Here is an 11,081-nt window from a genome sequence, read left to right as displayed (position 1 = left end):
GGTTTCTATACAGTGAATGTGGAAAACCTTATTTCGGATGGGACCTCAGACGTCACCAGTTGCACAGAGATTGGACTGGTTTGTGTCCTGGAGGAGCTTTAACCCTTCACATTCTCTCCCCATTGTTATATCCTGGGGTTGTCATTAGTATATAGCGCTGTACACACTGTATACAGACGTGGGGAGGCAGTGATGCGTCTGCTTATGAAGGGGGAAGGAGAAAGTGGGGGTTACAGACTGTGCCCCAGGAAAACAATTTCAGTTAACTCAGTCATTGGCCTCTATTCTGCCTGGCAGGCGCAGTGCCCGCCCCTCCTCTTCTTTTGGTGACAGCCCTGTCCCCTCTGTGCCGTGGCATAGCAAAAGACCCATTCATTTGGGTTTTTTCCCATAGGCAAAATATGGGATCTGAAAAGATCCCCCAAAAATACTAGGGGAGGCGGAGGGTGGTGTGATTGGAGGAATGCCAAAGACATGGCACCTATTTGCATAATAAGGGATTGCAGGCAATTTACCCATTCAGTTCCGCTGACATAACTGAAGTGTGGGCAAAGGTGGCCTGGAAAATGAGTTAAACTGGATTTGTGTTAGCACAGGACTGCGCTTCCCTTCCTTGTGCTCAGCGTTGTATGGGAGGAAATTCAGATGGCCAGCACTTCTTTAGAAACAGTTGCTTTCGGATGTTAGATTGACTGAGATATGGCAGAATTTCCCACTAAAATCTCTCTTCAAAAAAGCCCCCACCATGTTGCCCCCAGCAAGAGCCCAATGAGCAGGTACCAGTCTTATCTCCCGCTGTATCTGCTGCCTTTTCCCTCTCTCAGTGCTGGACACCAGGACAATAACAGCCTTTTATATGCGTGATTGACCAATTTACCTCCTGGGGATGAGCCCAACTTCCCTCTTTTCCACCTTCATTATCAGTCTTTGATCACTTGCACTGAGGTGAGACAGATGTGACCTGTACTAGCCATAGCTATAGGATGACAGGCCAGTTATCAGCCCTGATACCTCCCATTGACATGATGGACACTGTACATGAGACATGTCAGTGGAGTGCATTAGCTGAGATTTCTCCGCCATGTCCTACACCCTCAATTTTCTGTGTATGTTTCACACTTATCCTCTCTACGGTGCATTCTTTTACTTGCTTGGTGGGGTAAATATTGCCCCAAACTGCTGCACCTCTCATGCTAAGAAGGTCTCCACTGACCACAATTAAAGAGGACCTGTCACTAAGTCAAAAGTGAGGGCCTTTTTGCTCTTATTTTATTCCCTAAAGCTTCCAGAGATATAGACCTTTTCATTTAATGCTAATTTTATGATCTTTACCAAGGGGGGCCTCATAGGATTCTCTGGGGACGTGTGTTATTACCTTGCCACTGAAAAAAGTGAACATTAAGTGGAGCAGAGGTAACAAAATAAGAACAAAAAAATGGACACTTGACAAGGTGACAGGTTCCTTTTGAAAAGTTATGATAGAAAAGAGTGCAACCACCACTCTTGTAGAGAGAATAGAGCAGTGGTTGCACATGCTCATTACCATTCAGGAGCGTTGCCGTTGTGGGTGAAGGGGTAACAATCACATATGGGCCCTAGCACTTAAAAAAGGGCCTAAAAAATAATGATAGTAGCTGTGAGCCTTGTTGAAGATGTTAATGATGGCCCTCAAGTTTCACAATAACGGCTAACTTTCTATTAACAGCAGGGCCTTTGGGATCTCCCTTCTCGTAATCGGTGGCGGTTACACATTTATCATCTATAGGTTTACTTCCTATGCAATGGGCCACTCTGATGTAGATCCCAGAACAATTGAACACTCATTCAGCACTATGGACAGGCTCCTAAGTACTTCCTTTTGTGATAGAGTAGCCCACCAGTCTCGCAATATCTATTTGCATTTTACCATATTCTCTTGGGAAAAGAACTGTACAAATGTCTGCCTGAAGTGTATAGCTTCTCGGAAAACAATACATGGCTACGACAACCGGTGAATATAGTGGAGATACATTCTATATATATAGACCTACAGTACCAGAGGTGTATCTAGGTTTTCTGGCACCTGGGGCAAGAATTCAGTTTGGCGCCCCACACCCCAAAGCACATATGTGATTTTAGTCACATACCGACGAGCTGCTCTCCCTGATTCAATGTTCAATGAAAAACTGAGAGAAGCAGGAAGAAAAGCTTGTTGTCACGTGGCCATAAGTATGAAAATCACATATTAGTGAAGTGGCCATGTGATGACTGGTGGAAACAGCAAGTAGAGCTGAATCCTGCCAGTGAGGATATTACACGCTCTTAGGATTGGCTACAGGGCTTCAATTTATAATTAAAAGTTTTGTTCAAGTTTGAGATGAAAGTCTGCAGTCACTATAGGTGGCTGCAGGCTTGTGAATTATCACAGCACATGCACTGCACACTTTTAGGAAATTCATTTTCATTGAGTGATTCCAGTATGCGACCACATGTATGCAAATCACCGCCACGGGAAAATCCTGACAGCATGCAATGCGCACTGTGAGAAATCAAAAGTCTGCAGTCACATAGAATGACTGCAGACTCTTATCAAACTTAGACAACCCCTTTAATGCTCTAAACATAAATACAAATATGAGAATTAGTATCACAAAATAACATTTACATCCAGGTACTTGATAATTGATGTCATCTCTAGAGTCGTTCTCTTTCTTTCCTTCTTCATCTTGACCAGACGCTATGATGACTTTTCTATTCTACAGTTCTTCTATACAGACTTCCATCTTTTCCGGTCTTCTGCAGTACATCTCCATATGATGCCCTTAAAGATGGCAGTGTCATTATAATGCTCCTGAATAAAAATATCTGTCCTATACTGATCCCCTGAATAAATATTTGCCCCTCACTATATTCCCTATACAAAATATGACCTCCTCACTGTCCCTCTTATGGTACGTGCCCTCCACACTGCCCTCTCTTTTCCATACTGGGCCCTCTCTTCACAATTGTTCACCCTTTAGGGCCCAATCTCTATACTATGTCCCCTCACCACATTCCCCCTCCTTGGTGTGCTGTGCCCTGACACTGTTACCCCATGCTCCTCCCCACACTACTCAGTCGCTATTCAGTGCCCGCTCACACTTTTCTTTCCCCATACGGTCTTCTCGCACTTTTCCCCTCAATAGTCTCCTCACACGTTTCCCCCTCCCTCCTCATATTTACCCTCTCACTTTCCATACTGCCTCCTCACACACTCCTCCAACTCCCCAAACTGTGTCCGCACCCATCCCATCACCCTCGCTCCCCATACTGTCCGTATACATTATCCCCCCGTTCCTCATATTGTGTCTGCACCCATACTGCCACTCACCATACTGTTTAACAACAACCGACATCTGGGAAATACATATATACTAAATCCCTATACGGGAAGAAGTGCTAGTAAATAACAGGGGAAGGGCAACTCCCATGATAAATAGTTCCTACAGAGAAGTAAATATCTGATATCAAGACACATAGTCTGAAAAAATAGTGCCTATTAAAGTGCTAGATAGAGTGCTTACCCATGTGGGACACAAATGAGGTGCACACTAGGTCCTTGTGGCTAAGGACCTAGTGTGGGGGTCATATTTTGTGCAGGGAATATAGTAAAGGGCAATTATATATTAAGGGGCTCAGCACAGGGCAGATATTTTTTATTGAGGAGCATTAGAATCATAGAATGGTAGAGTTGGAAGGGACCTCCTGGGCCATCTGGTCCAACCCCCTGCTCAAAGCAGGATTCACTAAATCATCCCAGACAGATGTCTGTCCAGCCTCTGTTTGAAGACTTCTATTGAAGGAGAACTCACCACCTCTCGTGGCAGCCTGTTCCACTCATTGATCAAAAAGTTTTTTCTAATATCTAATCTGTGCCTCCTCTCATTCAGTTTCATCCCATTGCTTCTAGTCTTTCCTTGTGCAAATGAGAATAAAGATGATCCTTCTACAATGTGACAGCCCTTGAGCTTTTTGTAGACAGCTATTAAGTCTCCTCTCAGTCTTCTCTTCTGCAGGCTAAACATTCCCAAATCCTGCAACCTTTTCTCATAAGACAGGGTTTGCAGACCGGTCACCATTCTGGTCGCTCTTTTCTGAATGACACTGCTATCTTTAACCCCTTAAGCCCCAAGGGTGGTTTGCACGTTCATGACCGGGCCAATTTTTACAATTCTGACCACTGTCATTTTATGAGGTAATAACTCTGAAACGCTTCCATGGATCCCGGTGATTCTGACACTGTTTTCTAGTGACATATTGTACTTCATGTTAGTGGTAAAATTTCATTCAAATAACTTGTGTTTATTTGTGAAAAAAATGGAAATTTGGCGAAAATTTTGAAAATTTCGCAATTTTCCAACTTTGAATTTTTATGCCCTTAAATCACAGAGATACGGCACACAAAAAACTTGATAAGTAACATTTCCCACATGTTTACTTTACATCAGCACAGTTTTGGAACCAAAATGTTTTTTTGTTAGGAAGTTATAAGGGTTAAAAATTGACCAGCGATTTCTCATTTTTGCAATACCATTTTATTTTTACGGACCACATCACATTTGAAGCCACTTTGCGGGGTCTATATGATAGAAAATACCCAAAAGTGACACCATTCTAAAAACTGCACCTCTTAAGGTGCTCAAAACCACATTCAAGAAGTTTATTAACCCTTTAGGTGCGTCACAGGAATTTTTTGAATATTTAAAAAAAATGAACATTTAACTTTTTTTCACAAAAAAATACTTCAGGTTCAATTTTTTTTATTTTACCAAGGATAACAGGAGAAATTGGACAGCAAAAGTTATTGTGCAATTTATCCTGAGTACACTGATACCTGATATGTGGGGGGGAACCACTGTTTCGGTGCATGGCAGAGCTCAGAAGGGAAGGAGCGCCGTTTGACTTTTTCAATGCAAAATTGGCTGGAATTCAGATCGGACGCCATGTCACGTTTGGAGAGCCCCTGATGTACCTAAACAGTGGAAACCCCCCACAAGTGACCCCATTTTGGAAACTAGACCCCCCAAGGAACTTATCTAGATATGTGGTGAGAACTTTGAACCCACAAGGGCTTCACAGAAGTTTATAACGTACAGTGGTACAATTAAAAAATCATATTTTTTTCCACAAAAATGATCTTTTCACCCCCAATTTTTATTTTCCCAAGGGTAACAGGACCCTAAAAGTTATTGTGCAATTTGTCCTGAGTACGCTGATACCCCACATGAGGGGGTAAACCACTATTTGGGCGCATGGCAGAGCTCGGAAGGGAAGCAGCACCATTTGACGTTTTTGGCTGGAATTGAGATCGGACACCATGCTGCGATTGGAAAACCAGAACAGTGGAAACCCCCACAAATGACACCATTTTGGAAACTAGACCCCCCAAGGAACTTATCTAGATGTGTGGTGAGAACTTTGAACCCCCAAGGGTTTGACAGAAGTTTATAACATACAGCCGTACAATTAAAAAAATCATATTTTTTCCACAAAAATGAGCTTTTCACCCTCAATTCTTATTTTTCCAAGGGTAACAGGACCCTAAAAGTTATTGTGCAATTTGTCCTGAGTACGCTGATACCCCACATGTGGGGGTAAACCACTATTTGGGCGCATGGCAGAGCTCGGAAGGGAAGCAGCGCCATTTGACGTTTTTGGCTGGAATTGAGATCGGATACAATGTCGCGTTTGGAAAGCCCCTGATGTACCAAAACAGTGGAAACCCCCACAAATGACACCATTTTGGAAACGACCCCCCAAGGAACTTATCTAGATGTGTGGTGAGAACTTTGAATTCCCCCAGTGCTTCACAGAAGTTTATAATGCCTGGGCGTGAAAATAAAAAAATCATATTTTTTCCACAAACATGATCTTTTAGTCACCATTTTTTTTTATTTTCCCAAGGGTATCAGGAGAAAATGGACCCCAAAAGTTGTTGCCAAATTTGTCCTGAGTACGCGTATGCCTCATATGTGGGAGAAAACTACTGAATTGGGAAAACGTCAGGGCTCGGAAGGGAAGTAGTGACGTTTTGGAATGCAGACTTTGATGGAGTGGTCTGCGGGTGTCATGTTGCTTTTGGAGAGCCCCTGATGTACCTAAACAGTGGAAACCCCCCACAAGTGACCACATTTTGGAAACTAGACCCCCTAAGGAACTTATCTAGATGTGTGGTGAGCACTTTGAACCCCCAAGGACTTCACAGAAGTTTATAATGCCCGGGCATGAAAATAAAAAAATCATATTTTTTCCACAAACATGATCAATAAGTCCCCAATTTTTTTATTTTCCCAAGGGTAACAGGAGAAATTGGACCCCAAAAGTTGTTATCCAATTTGTCCTGAGTACGCTGATACCTCATATGTGGGAGAAAACTACTGTATGGGCACACGTCGGGGCTCGGAAGGGAAGTAGTGACGTTTTGGAATGCAGACTTTGATGGAATGGTCTGCGGGTGTCATGTGTTTGGAGAACCCCTGATGTACCTAAACTATTGAAACTCCCCACAAGTGACCCCATTTTGGAAACTAGACCCCCCCACAGAACTTATCTAGATGTGTGGTGAGCACTTTGAACCCCCAAGTGCTTCACAGAAGTTTATAACGCCCGGGCGTGAAAATAAAAAAATCATTTTTTTCCACAAAAATGATATTTTTGCCCCCAATTTTTTATTTTCCTAAGGGTAACAGGAGAAATTGGACCCCAAAAGTTGTTTTGCAATTTGTCCTGAGTAGGCTGATACCCTATATGTGGGGGTAAAACACTGTTTGGGCGCATGGCAGAGCTTGGAAGGGAAGGAGCACCATTTGACTTTTTCAACGCAGAATTGGCTGGAATTGAGATCCGACACCATGTTGCATTTGGAGAGCCCCTGATGTGCCCAAACAGTGGAAACCCCCAATTCTAACTCCAACCCTAACCCCAACACACCCCTAACCCTAATCTTAGCCCCAACCCTAGCCCTAACCCTAGCCCTAGCCCTAACCCTAATGGGAAAATGGAAATAAATACATTTTCTTTTAATTTTATTATTTTTCCCTAAGGGGGTGATAACGGTTGATTTACTATTTATGGCGGTTTTTATGTTTGGCAGCTGTCACACGCTAAAAGACGCTTTTTATTGTAAAAATAGTTTTTGCATCACCACATATTGAGAGCTATAATTTTTCCATATTTTGACCCACCGAGTCATGTGAGGTCTTATTTTTTGCGGGGTGAGTTGACGTTTTTATAGGTACCATTTTCGGGCACGTGACATTTTTTGATCGCTTTTTATTCTGATTTGGACGCAGAATGGACAAAAACCAGCATTTTATGAATTTCTTTTGGGGGGTGCGTTTGATAAAGCGCTTTTATTCTTCTGGTCATTACGGTTACAGCGATACCTCATTTATGTCGTTTTTTTATGTTTTGTCGGTTTTATGCAATGAAAACTATTTTATATAAAAAATTATTTTTGCATCTCTTTATTCTGCGAGCTATAACTTTTTTTTATTTTTTCGCTGATGATGCTGTATGGCGGCTCGTTTTTTGTGGGACAAGATGACGTTTTCAGCGGTACCATGGATATTTATATGCGTCTTTTTTATCGCGCGTTATTGCACTTTTTGTTCGGCGGTATGATAATAAATCATTATTTTTTGCTTCGTTTTTTATTTTTATTTTTTAAGGGGTTCACTAAAGGGGTTAACTAGTGGGACAGTTTTATAGGGCGGGTCGTTACGGACGCGGCGATACCAAATATGTGTACTTTTATTGTTTTTTTCTTTATTTATTTCCAAAAAATGAATTTATTGGGGAATATTTTTTTTTTCTAATTAGAGATTTTTTTAAAATTATTTTTACACTTTTTTTTTTTTAACTTTATTAGGTTGTCCCAGGGGGGACATCACTGTCCTGTGACAGATCGCTGATCTGTCACATCACAGATCACTGTGACAGATCAGCGATCTGTCACAGGCATTGAAGCAAACTTCCTCTTGCCTGCGCTTTGCAGGCACTGAGGAAGCCAGCTCCCTACAGGCCCCCGAAGGTCCCCGTCGCCATCTTGGATATGGGGACCTGTAGGGAAAGAGACCCCCGCAGCAGCGCTGCACATTGTGCTGCAGTGGGGGGCTCAGGGAAGCACGGAGGGAGCCCCCTCCCTGCTGATGCTTCCCTTTAACCCCCGATACACCGCAATCGTGTTTGATCGCGGTGTGCAAGGGGTTAACGTGTCGGGTGTGATAATTAGCTGACACCCGGCCGCGATCAGCGGCGCTCACCACGTGGGCACCGCTGATCGTTATGACGTACTATCCCGTCCCTGGGAATTAAGTCCCAGGGCACATGGACGGGATAGTACGTCATATGGGATTAAGGGGTTAAGGGCACCATGTCGGAATGTTATGCAGAAGACTAGAGAAGATGGAAGTCTTCAGAGATGGCTGTGGATAAGTAAACTCATCATGGGGTCTGGACAAGATGAAGAAGGAAAGAGAACGACTCCAGAGATGACGTCATTTATCAGGTACCTGGATGTAAATGTTTTTTGTGATACTGACTAATTCTCATATTGATATTTATGTTTGGAGCATTAAACGGTTTGTCCAGGTTTGTGATGACTCTGTAGTCATTCTATGTGACTGCAGACTTTTGAATTCTCACAGTGCGCACTGCAGCTGTCAGGATACTCTGGTGCCGGCGATTTGCATACATGTAGTCATGTGCCGACTAGACGTGTGTCCTCACTCAATGAAAATGAATGGAGCGAGTCCGGACATGTCTAGTCGAAAGGTGCCAGAAGTATAAAAGTGTGCAGTGCATGCGCTGTGAGAATTCACAAGCCTGCAGTCACATAGAATGACTGCAGACTTTCATCTCAAACCCGGATGAGCCCTTTAATTATAAAATGAAGCCCTGTAGCCAATCCTAACAGCATGTAATATCCTCACTGTCAGGATTCAGCTCTGCTTGCTGGTTCTACCAGTCATCACATGGCCACTTCACTAATACGTGATTTTCATACTTACGGTCACGTGACAACAAGCTTTTCTTCCTGATTCTCTCAGTTTTTCACATTGAATTAGGACAAGCAGGTCGTCGGCACATGACTAAGTGTGCAAATCGCATATGTGCTTGGGGAGGAGGGGTGTGCCAAACTGAATTCTGCTCCAGGTGTCAGAAAGCCTAGATGGCCACAGAGCCCTGATCTCAATATAATCGAGTCTGTGAAACTACATGAAGAGACAGAAGGATTTGAGTAAGCCTACATCCACAGATCTGTGCTTAGTTCTCCAAGATGTTTGGAACAATCTCCTTGGTTAGTTTATTCAAAACCTTTGTGCAAGTGTACCTAAAAGTTGCTGCTTTGAAAGCAAAAAGTGATCACACCAAATTATGATCTGATTTACATTTCTCTTTTGTTCGCTCACTTTTAATTTTGTTAATTGATAAAAATAAACTATTAACCTTCCTCTTTTTATAAGCAATCTTACTTTGCAGCATTTTTTCTTCATCTTCATAAAACGTTTGCACTGTTCTGTATTAGAAGGGATCCTGAATGGTGGGAAATGCTCCTGTATTTGGATGCTGCAGGTATACGTATGGTAAGAATATTCAGCATTATACGTCCCAAACTCTCGTGCAAAGCTGAATACGTAGAAATCCCAGGCTTCTTTCATGTTCTTTGGATCTGTGTAAGGTAAGGGCAGGTTCACATAGCGTTAATGCAGTCCGTTCAATGCATAGCGTTGACGGACTGCGTTAACACTACTGTCATATTGTGATCGCGTTACCAATCACGCTAGCACAGCTTCCCTATCTGCGCTAGCTGTGACGGACCCCGAACACTGCAGACCGCGTCTGAGGGTCAGTCACAACATGACGGCACATCGCTAACCCAGCCAATTTTGACATGCGTTAGCGATGCGCCACGTTATGGCAGTCTATGACAGCGTTAACGGATGCTTTCCATCGCGTTAACACCGCTGTGTAATGCCATCCGTTTAACGGACTGCCATAACGTTATGTGGACCCAGCCTAACAGGTCTCACTGTATGTTAATACACAAGGCTGGACTTCCTTCTGTCTCATGTGTGCCTTCACAGCTTGTGTTTCAAGAAAGCAAACAACAGAGGACAGCAAGGACTGACCATTTCCAGGCTGTATTCCAGCGCCATCATCAAAATCTTGGCCTTCCCAAATGTCTAAAGACAAGAAGCGTAACTTTAATATCTTGGCAAGGTATGGAGCCGCCTTCTAACCTCATCTAAAGTTGATAGTCAATACACATCTATACAATATATTGTTTTTATACGGTCACATGCAGAGGAGAATCCATGGCAACTTCCGAGAGGAATCTCATGTTGGAGCTGCTTCATACCATCACCTCCCTCCAAACAGCCTTGATCCTTACAGCAGTCTCATGTCTTGCAAGAGAGAGGGCACCAAGTATTAGGCTAGCAGTCATCTTCTGATGTGCCATTGAGGAAACTGATCAACAGGGTGATTTTTTTTTAACCCTTCGGACCGAATTGTTTTTTTTTCTTAGATGAGTGGTGTCATAAGTGCCTGATGGCCACTTTTCTCTGTTCCCATAATAGAAATTAAATAGCCATTCATCCTACCCCAATGGGAATGATTACTATTGTTCTACCAAGAGTTATCTCATGCCTTTGGTCGTTTCTCCTTCCCTTGTGATTGTGGATAGGGGGGCCTGTACAGGCTCACATAGCTCATAGAAAAAGGATATAGGGTTTTTTCTAAACTAGGCCTCCTTCTCACGGGCCCCCATAGCAGCTACATGGGCTGCATGCTCTTGTTTGTATTGTGAGATGTCTCCAGCTAGTCTGATTACATTATTGTGCATTGAGAAATCCCTGCACCGCCTTCTCCCAGTCCTGCTATCTCATGTGGCTGGATATCCCATAACAAAAAGAGAAAGTATTGATAAAATGCCCCTTATTTGAACTTGAAGCTGATGCATTAGAAGGAGGAATAATGGCAAGTGTAATGTATTGTGCGGCTTTGACAAGGGTCAAATTTGAATGAATCGACGGTTGGGTTAGAACATTTCCCAAACA

The sequence above is a fragment of the Dendrobates tinctorius genome, unplaced genomic scaffold, assembly GCF_039654945.1.
Source record: "Dendrobates tinctorius isolate UK_male_01 unplaced genomic scaffold, ASM3965494v1 ptg000103l, whole genome shotgun sequence".
Lineage (NCBI taxonomy): Eukaryota > Metazoa > Chordata > Amphibia > Anura > Dendrobatidae > Dendrobates > Dendrobates tinctorius.
Note: the sequence above shows the minus strand (reverse complement) of the source record.